The 9,794-nt window shown below is 34.3% G+C and overlaps 1 long non-coding RNA gene across 3 annotated transcripts; it reads left to right on the top strand.

Moving 5' to 3' along the window:
* Positions 1–821: 821 nt before the first annotated feature.
* Positions 822–7,938, top strand: LOC131243978 (uncharacterized). 3 transcript variants are annotated; one of them, XR_009170236.1, is made up of 6 exons: positions 822–948; positions 1,023–1,190; positions 1,293–1,477; positions 1,650–1,743; positions 1,869–1,948; positions 7,623–7,938. It is a non-coding gene; the product is annotated as an uncharacterized LOC131243978 (long non-coding RNA). The 3 variants fall into 3 exon arrangements; XR_009170234.1 differs by having other exon boundaries at positions 1,860–1,948; XR_009170235.1 differs by having other exon boundaries at positions 1,603–1,743; positions 1,860–1,948.
* The last annotated feature ends 1,856 nt before the right edge of the window (positions 7,939–9,794 follow it).

Genomic DNA, 9,794 nt, shown 5'->3' with positions numbered 1-9,794 from the left:
TTGCTGAATTTGATTCATGGTGAATGGACTTGTAAACTAGAGAAACAAAGATAGTATATTTTGGTAGACTGGTTGTGAGTTGCAGAAAATAGGTTTGCAGAGGCCAAGGATCATATAATTTCTCAATTTTTCTGTGCATTTAGGGGTCATTTGGATGCCTGGAAGTTTTATTAGTTGTAAAGGGTTTAGAGGCAACCCGCTCAAAGATGGTGCTTGGACAGAAAATCTCAATTTTGTTTCACTTTGTTTTGCATCTGTATCCATTGTTGGGATCGTCTGATGTTCCATAGAGTGTTCTCCCACCAGGAATGAATATTCCTGATGCTTATGCAAATGGTTCCAATGAAGGGCGGGTACTTTTTCATTACATGGAATTGCTGCATGCATGTAAACTCATGATCCCTTTGTCTACATCAATGTTCATATACTCAGTTATAACTGAAACCTGTTAACACTTCTTGTAGGAGTAGCATATTGAATCCTAAGATCTCCTTGCATGCGAAATCCAGGCCTTTCATCAGGTATGTCTAGTTCTTAGTTGGGCCATACATGGGCATCAAATCTGGATTTCCAGTTGACTCGTTTTCCATTCTTACCATACATATGTGGCTCATCTCAAAAACAAAACAACTTGATTTTTCTAGCCACAGCACATACACGGTGGCAACCACCAGATAAATTGGATCTTGCATACATGTAGGGATGGTAGTAATCAGAATCCTACTCACACACTTCTTATTGTAATTGGTGCATTCTTGCACAAATTTATTTTTAAGTTTCAATGCATTTAATTATGAAAGGATTTATGACTTTGAAAATGAAAGAGCGAGGCTCATTATGAAGAAGGAAGCAGTCATTCAAGAGCATGCTTCCCTGGAAAATCAATTGGTTTCTTTATAGACATAGATAAACAGCCTCACTGCAGAAGTAGATAACCTTACAAGCAAGGTGCTTAAACTTACAATCTAACCCTTTTTGCGGAACACAAAATGCATGCGTCTTTATTGCCTTTCCTATTGCAGGTTAGTTCCATAAAGAAGGAATATGATCAAGCCCAATCTGAGCTCAATTTGAGTTGTTCAAAGATGAAAGAATGTGACGCTGAGATCAGTGCCATTTTCAAGGAGCAACAGAAGCTTCAACATAAAATTAGTGATGCAAATGTTGAGAGGAAAAAATTGGAAAATGAGGTACTTGCAATGGTTGTTCTGTTCCTATTTTATTTAACTTGCTCGATCTATGAAATTGTGGATGTGTTCTTGATAAAAACCCACTCTTTCCCATTCACACAGATTAAGCGAATGGAGATGGAACAGAAAGATTGCTCCCTGAAGGTAGATAAACTACTAGAAAGGCATAGTTGGATTGCAGCTGAGAAATAATTATTTGAAAAAAGTGGGACAGATTATGACTTCTCATCTTGTGATCCTCGTAAATCAAGGGAGGAGCTTGAGAAACTTCAAGCTGAACAATCTGGGTGTGTGATTAGATTACTTGTTGTGTTGTTTCCTGTGCTTCTTTGTTTTCTTTTCCATGACAATGAAATAGTATGATTCAACAACTAATTGATGTTTGGTTTTGCATTTTTTTTTTTTAAAGAAGAAGGTTATTGGACATGCATCTCAGTTAATCTAATTGATTGCTTTCAGCCTTGAAAAGAGGGTCAACAAAAAAGTTATGGCAATATTCGAGAAAGCTGAAGATGAATACAATGACTTATTATCCAAGAAAAATATCATTGAGGTATATTGCTGTATTTCTCAGCCTGTAAAGGATCTCATCTTTTTTTTTTTTTTTTTTTTAAATTCAATTTGTTTATGTCTGAAGTTGTTTGTTTACTGTATTCTTCTCTTACTTAGAATGACAAGTCAAAAATCAAGAAGGTGATTGAAGAGCTTGATGAAAAGAAGAAGGAAACACTAAAAGTTTCTTGGGTTAAAGTGAACAAGTGAGTCAACACTTCTCTGCTCTCATGTTCCAGTTCATATTTTGTGCTTTCTAGTTGAAAATCAAGAATGCCATTTACTTTTGTTGGTATATTTCAGTGAGCTTGAAGCTTTGAATTGAATTCTTGCAAATGTTTATTTTTAAATTTCGATGCATTCAATTGTGAAAGGATTTATGACATAATGATGATGATTTTGTTCTTCCGTTGTGAAAGTATCTGATATTTCTTGCAAGTAAATATGTAAATGTGAGGGCCAAAAGATGTAACGAAAAGTCCTAACCTTTCATTAGGTTGCCAAAAAACAGGTGAAGAAACAAAATACAACAAAAACCTTTTAAAAAAAAAGAAAAAAGAAAAGAGAAAAATGCCAAGATGTTCTCTAGCTAGGATATTCCAGGATTTTTTGACGAACAACCCTTGATGGTGAGGTCCATCATATCCGACAATTTGGATTGCCCATGAGCCTATATGATACTCAAGTAGGATATCAGAGCTCTCCATAAGGTGGGACAATATGACCAAATCCTCTCCCTTAAATCAGGCCATTGTGCCCAAAAATGAGCTATTGGGTATAAAATAAATATTTGGCTAACTAAAAAAATTTAGTTATCCATTTATCTTGTTCATTTTGGTCCACCTAAAGAGTGAAATGTCCTGATTTTTAGTGATTACATCTAATCAGTGCGCCCCACCTGATGGAAAGTTTGGATCTCTTACACGTGAAATTGGCACTTGTGCTTGCATGTGGATGGCCAGGCTCTAAACTAAGATAATAATATTTATTTTCACAACTAAGATAATAATATTTTCTTAATGATTATTACATTTATGATCCAAAGACGGAAATTTTTGACTGAGAGAAAAATTGGCGATTTTACCCAATTATTTTGCACCCTAGTTAAGGTCTTAGGATGAACTCTTAGTTCAAAGGAATTTGATTCCCTTAGACTTCTCAATTTTCACTGAGTCAGCCCCATTTCTTTTAGAAGAGATCCAAGTGCTTCCTCTTGCTGGTGGCTATTCTTTGGTGTGTGTGGGTGGAAAGGAATAACTGCCACTAGGTTCCAATAAATATTTTTATTACTCTGATGGTGCCCCCCTCCCCAAATCTGCTTTTTGCAGAAGTTGTTGGTATATTTTGTTACATTTCATGTTTAACATGCTAAGCGCAAAATCTGAGTGCAGGGTCTGTTTTGATTAGCAGAAAAAAGGCTTCATGGAAAGTGTTTGTTGGATCTCATGTGAACTTCATGGAATGAGAATGTGTGGAGATTGTTGTTAGTATCACCTTGGTGTGGTGCATGTTGGCTCATGGCCAAACAATTCTATCATCCATCCATACTTACATTTCAATTTGAGAACTTTGTTCTGCCGTTGTGGTTTTATTCATTCTTTTGGTGAGTGATTTTGTGCCTTGTGAAGTATTTTCGCACAAACCTTCTTTCTGACCATCCTTTATTTATTGTAATTAAGGAGTATCTAAGCAATCCTGTGCAAGTAAAGGTGGGAAAAGTAAGTAGCTCGACAACAAACGTATCTCAGATTTTGGAGAAGGTTACTGAAAGCGAGAAGGTAGCTTATCTGGAAACTTCTGTGAAAAGTAACGTAAGCTTGAAATTTTATTTTCTGAATTAGTGCTTGAATATTGATAATCGTATTTGTAAGTTAAATAATTAGTTACTCGTTTGAGGATGATGAATGCTTCAATTTCTTAGATGGATGATGAATGTATTTGTAAATGTAAATGAAAATAAAGAACTTAATATATATATATATAGGGAAAAGGTACTATGCGCTCGACATCACGAGTCTGTCCCATGAGGTTGAGCTGTGTGGGCCCCACCATGATGCGTTTTGAACATCTACCCCATCAGTCAGATGCACCATTCCATCGTGGGCATAGGTCTTAAAAATCAAGTCAATCTGTGACTTGTGTGGGTCACACCACATACAGAAGTGGGGAGGGGCCATGCACCATTAAAACATTCATAATCAGTTTTTTGGGCCCACCGAGATGTGGTTTGCAAATCCAGCCCATCCATTATGTGTGTCCCACTTGAATGAGGGTTCAGACCAAGTTTCAGCAGCATTAAAAACTCAGGTGGGCCCCACCAAGTGCTTTTATATGTTTGAACGGTGTCTTCACATGATTTTAGATGGTATGGCCCACCTGAGTTCCGTATACGGCTGATTTTTGAAATATCCCATAATTTGGAGGGGACCCATCAAATGCACGGTGTTGATGGTCGACACACATCACGGTGGAGCCCATATAACTCGACCTCACGGGAGCTTATCGTGAGGTCGAGCACATAGTACCTTTTCCCATATATATATATATATATATATATATATATATATATATATATATATATATATATATATATATATATATATATATATATATGTTATCAATGGAGGATACCTTGTTTAGGGGGACATGAAATTCTTGTAGCTTATGGTATGGTGCCCCATAATTGGTTGTATTGTACTAGTATGTAGTAGATAATACTAGTTTCAATTGTAGATAATACTAGAGAATACCTAAACCCGATCCGAATCCGAAACCGAACCTGATTTCCTAAACCTAGACCTAAAGCTACAGCTTAAACCTAAACCTAAACCTAAACCTAAACCTATGACCTATAACCTAAACCTATAACCTTAACCTAAACCTAAAATCAAAACCTAAACCTAAAACCTAAATGTATTTTCAAATCCCTAAACCTAAACCTATAACCTACAACATTAACCTAAACCTATTCTCAAATCCCAAAACCTATAACCTAAACCTAAACCTAAACCTAAACCTATAACCTAAACCTATAACGTATAACCTATAACCTAAACCTATAACGTATAACCTATAACCTAAACCTATAACCTATAACCTAAACTCAATTCCCTAAACCTTAACCTATAACCTAACCTAAACCTAAACCTATTCTCAAATCCTTAAACCTAAACCTTTAACCTTTAACCTTTAACCTAAACCTATAACTTATAACATAAACCTAAACCTAAACCTTTAACCTATAACCTATAACCTAAACCCAAACCTAAACCTATAACCTTAACCTAAACCTAAACCTTAACCTATAACTTAAACCTATACCTAAAACCTAAAACCTAAACTCAAACCTAAACTCAAACCTAAACCCGATCTCGAACCCGAACCCGATTTCCTAAACCTAAACCTTAACCTATTCTCAATTCCCTAAAGTTATAACCTATAACTTAAACTTAAACCTAAACCTATAACCTTAACCTAAACCTAAAACCTAAATATATTCTCAAATCCCTAAACCTAAACCTACACCTAATCCTAATCACAACTCCTTAACCTAAACCTAAACTTGAAAACCCAAAACTAAACCTGAACCCGAACCCGAACCTGATTTCCTAAAACTAAACCTTAACCTATTCTCAATTCCCTAAAGCCATAACCTATAACCTAAGCCTAAACCTAACTTAAACCTATAACCTTAACCTAAACCTAAACCTAAAACCTAAATGTATTCTCAAATCTTTAAACCAAAACATATACCTAATCCTAATCACAACTCCTTAACCTAAACCTAAACTTGAAAACCCAAACCTAAACCCAAACCTGATTTCCTAAACCTTAACATATTCTCAATTCCCTAAAACTTAACCTATAACCTAACCTAAACCTAAACCTATAACCTACACTTATAACCTAAACCTATAACCTAAACCTAAAACCTAAATGTATTCTCAAATCCCTAAACCTAAACCTACACCTAATCCTAATCTCAACTCCCTAACCTAAACTTGAAAACCCAAACCTAAACCCGATCCCAAACTCGAATCTGATTTCCTAAACCTAAACCTTAACCTATTCTCAATTCTCTAAAGCTATAAACTATATACTATAACCTATAACCTAAACCTAAACCTAAACCTAAACCTTAACACAAACCTTAACCTATAACCTAACCTTAACCTAAACCTAAACCTATAACCTAAACCCATAAACTAAAACCTAAACCTAAACCTAAAACCTAAATGTATTCTCAAATCCCTAATCCTAATCTCAACTCCCTAACCTAAACCTAAACCTAAACTTGAGAACCCAAACCTAAACCCAATCCCAAACCCAAACCCGATTTCCTAAACCTAAACCTTAACCTATTCTCAATTCCTATAACCTATAACGTATAACATATAACCTAAACTTAAAACTTGACCTAAACCTAAACCTAAACCTAAACCTATAACCTTAACCTAAACCAAAACCTATAAACTAAACCTTAACCTATAACTTATAACCTATAACCTATAACCTAAACTTATAACCGATAACCTAACCTTAACCTAAACCTAAAACCTAAACCTAAACCTATAACCTAAAACCTAAACCTAAACCTAAAACCTAAATGTATTCTCAAATACCTAAACCTAAATCTACACCTAATCCTAATCTCAACTCCCTAACCTAAATCTAAACCTAAACTTGAAAACCCAAACTTAAACCCGATCCCCGAACCCGAACCTAATTTCCTAAACCTAAACCTTAACCTATTCTCAATTCCTTAAAGCTATAACCTATAACCTACACCTAAACCTAAAACCTAAACCTAAACATAAAACCTAAATGTATTCTCAAATCCTTAAACCTAAACCTAAAACCTACACCTAAACCTAAACTTGAAAACCCAAACCTAAACTCGTTCCCGATCCTGAACCCGATTGATGTAAGCACATGGCAACAAACAAGAAAATCTTGCTTTGTTGGCAAGCATACTCGAACTCAAGCATCACAATGCATCTATTTCTATCTCTACTATCTCTTATAGCATAGATTATTTGAGATTTTGATTTATCTCATTTTTAGAGTAATGTCCTAACACAATATAATAATATTAATAGACAAGGTGGATTTGTCACCAACATTATTCCAAGACACATATAACTTCTCCTTTTAGAAAGTTGGGTAGGGCACATGCAGCTTGAATCCATCAAAGGAGATAAGGATCACCTCTCATATGTTCTCTCTCTTTTCATTTGTTTTTTTCCATAGGATTGTTTATTTTGTGGTGTCTGCTCACGTACAACATTTTAGCATGTTAACATTTTAGCAAACCAAAATGAGTTTTTCAACATATCATATATTATTTTAGGTAGGAGAAGCTACTTTAGCAAACAAACCCCACTACGCTGGGTTGCCCATGCCGAATTTATGAGATTTTATCTGATGAATTGTCAAAAGTCCATTTTATTTTCATTTTTACTATAAATGGTAAGTTTTATATCGCATATAACTTTTGATCCTTCTGAGTTGTAGGAGACGTGCCAACATGTAAAGGGCTCCGACAAATTAGGAGAATAATGTGGTTAGGCCAAATTGGGTTGTTACTACTTTTGGTAGAAAACCATGAAGTCTAGTAGGAATGGATATCGTCTATAAATGTAAGTTTACATTTTATAGTAAGTCACATATTTTAGTATGTTTGAGTTGGAGTTTTGAGTTTAAAAGTCCATCCTAGGTTTAAACACATTGCTCATGTTGGATTTTACCATAGTTTAAAAGATTTGCAAGTACATTTTTTATTTCTTCATATATAAGTGTTTTTTTTTTGTCTTTCTTCCTTTTGAGATGTGTACAAAGGCATGCTTGTTTGATTGTATCTACAAATGCTATTTTATACAGGCTGACAAGTTAAAGAAGTCAGTGGAGGATGAAATTCATTTTCTCAAGGAAAGGGTTTCAGAACTTGAAAGTAATCTTGTGTCGAAGTCCACAGAAGTTACATCTGCAATTTTAAGGAAAGAAGAAGCTCTATCTTTTTCATTTGCTGAAATTGACTGTCTAAAGGAAGAAAATTCTGTAAAAACATGAGCATTATTAAATGCATATGGAGGGTGTTTACTGTGTTGGAGTGTATTTGTTTCTTGCACATGAGGGCACGCCTTAGTTGTAATTCTTATGATAGGTTGAGTAAAGTAAAGTATTGTTTATTTAGAAATGTGAATGTAAAATGTATTGTATGATTTGATTACTATTTGTAATAAATGCATCGTTTTTTTTTCTGATTGCATTTTATGTACTATTTCTATCAGCATTAAACTTAGATGAGTTATCAATCACAGCAGGTTCTTGCAATGGAAACAGGTCGTATTATTACAATTAAAAAAAAAAGTAGCTACGAATATAATCTATAGCTATAGTTACGGCTTTTGTCCATAGCTATTGGTTTTTATTGATACGGATATTATCCATAGCTATTGGTATCTATTGCTACGGATATAATCCGTAGCTATTGGAATCTATTGGTATCTATTGCTACGGATATAATCCGTAGCTATTGGTATAAATTGCTACGAATATAATCCGTAGATGTTGGTATCTATTGCTACGAATATAATCCGTAGCTATTGGTATCTATTGGTACGGAAATAATCCATAGCTACACCTTTAGCTACCCCACCAATAGGGACAGACGTGCTACGGATCATATCCGTAGCAAAAGGACTTTTGCTACGGTTTTTGGCCGTAGCCTTTGCCCTTTTTTCTTGTAGTGGATAATCAACCCCTCAACCAATCCTCTTTCAGTCAAGAGATGTCGAGTGTTATCACGAACCCACTTGGGCATGAAACACTTGCAGCCCTCAATTCAAATTCTAAACCTAAACCTAAGAGAAAGAAGGATATAGAAATCTAGAAAGAAAGAGAAAATGATTGGAAAGAAGTTACCAAATTCGAAGTTCCTAAGTTAAAAACCTGCAAAATAAAATAACGCAAGTTAGTTTCTAAAGATAGAAAGTTTAGAAATAGGAATAGACTCTAAAATAGAAAGTAAACTAGTTTCTAAAAAGGAAAAAATTCTAAAAGAAAATAGAAAATTTCTAAAACAAATTAAGAAAGTTCTAAACCTAAAATAAAAAGAAAGTTAGTTTCTAAATTTAGAAAGTTTCTAAAAATAAAACCCTAATTCTAAAAAAATAATAATAAATAAATAAAATAGAGAATAGAGAATTTAGAAAGAGATTACCAATTTAGAAGATCTATCTCAGAATCCTACAAAACAGGAAAGTTAGGTTAGTTTCTAAAAATCAAACGAAAAAAATCCTAACCTAATAATTTAAAAAACAAAACATAATCTTAACCTAATTATTCTCAGAAAACGTAACCGTCAATCCCTGGCAACGGTGCCAAAAACTTGTTCACACCCCAAGTATAGGGTTGCGATGTAGTAATAATCTTAGTAAGACCGAGGTCGAATCCACAGGGACTGAACCTTATACGTAATCTGAAAGTAACTAGAATTAGAACTAGAAAAAGATGTAATCTAAATCAGGTAAAAGGAAGGGAATAATTGTGAATTTATTTAACTAAAACTTGTAAAAATCAAAGGTATGAAACTAAGGTTTACAGAGGATCCACTTGTAGAGATCAGAGAGATCTATGCTTTTATTCAAGAACACATCTGGACTCAAAGTCTTATCTTCATCCAGATGGAAGATATAATGTTAAAATTAACTATGAACTTCCTTTGATTCAGTTTTCAAGAGATGAGAAGTATGAGAATTAGACTTGATTCCATCACAATACCATACTCAGGAGACAAAGTAAATAACAGAATTTAACCAATCCACATCCAATCTGAGAGAGTTATTAACATAGGAAAGGGTTCTGACATCCATCCATGTCCTTGAGACGATGGTGAACAATAGGGTTCCTATGATCAAAACCTTCATACATGATGGAAAATATCAGAAGATATCGCAGATCCATTATAATTTAAGTCACAACAAACCATTACAAGCTAAAGGCATTCCATATAAACAAACTAGAATCAAATAAAGTTCATAAATCAAATTT

The sequence above is a fragment of the Magnolia sinica genome, chromosome 4, assembly GCF_029962835.1.
Source record: "Magnolia sinica isolate HGM2019 chromosome 4, MsV1, whole genome shotgun sequence".
Classification (NCBI taxonomy): Eukaryota; Viridiplantae; Streptophyta; class Magnoliopsida; order Magnoliales; family Magnoliaceae; genus Magnolia; species Magnolia sinica.
This window is presented reverse-complemented; position numbering and strand designations above follow the sequence as displayed.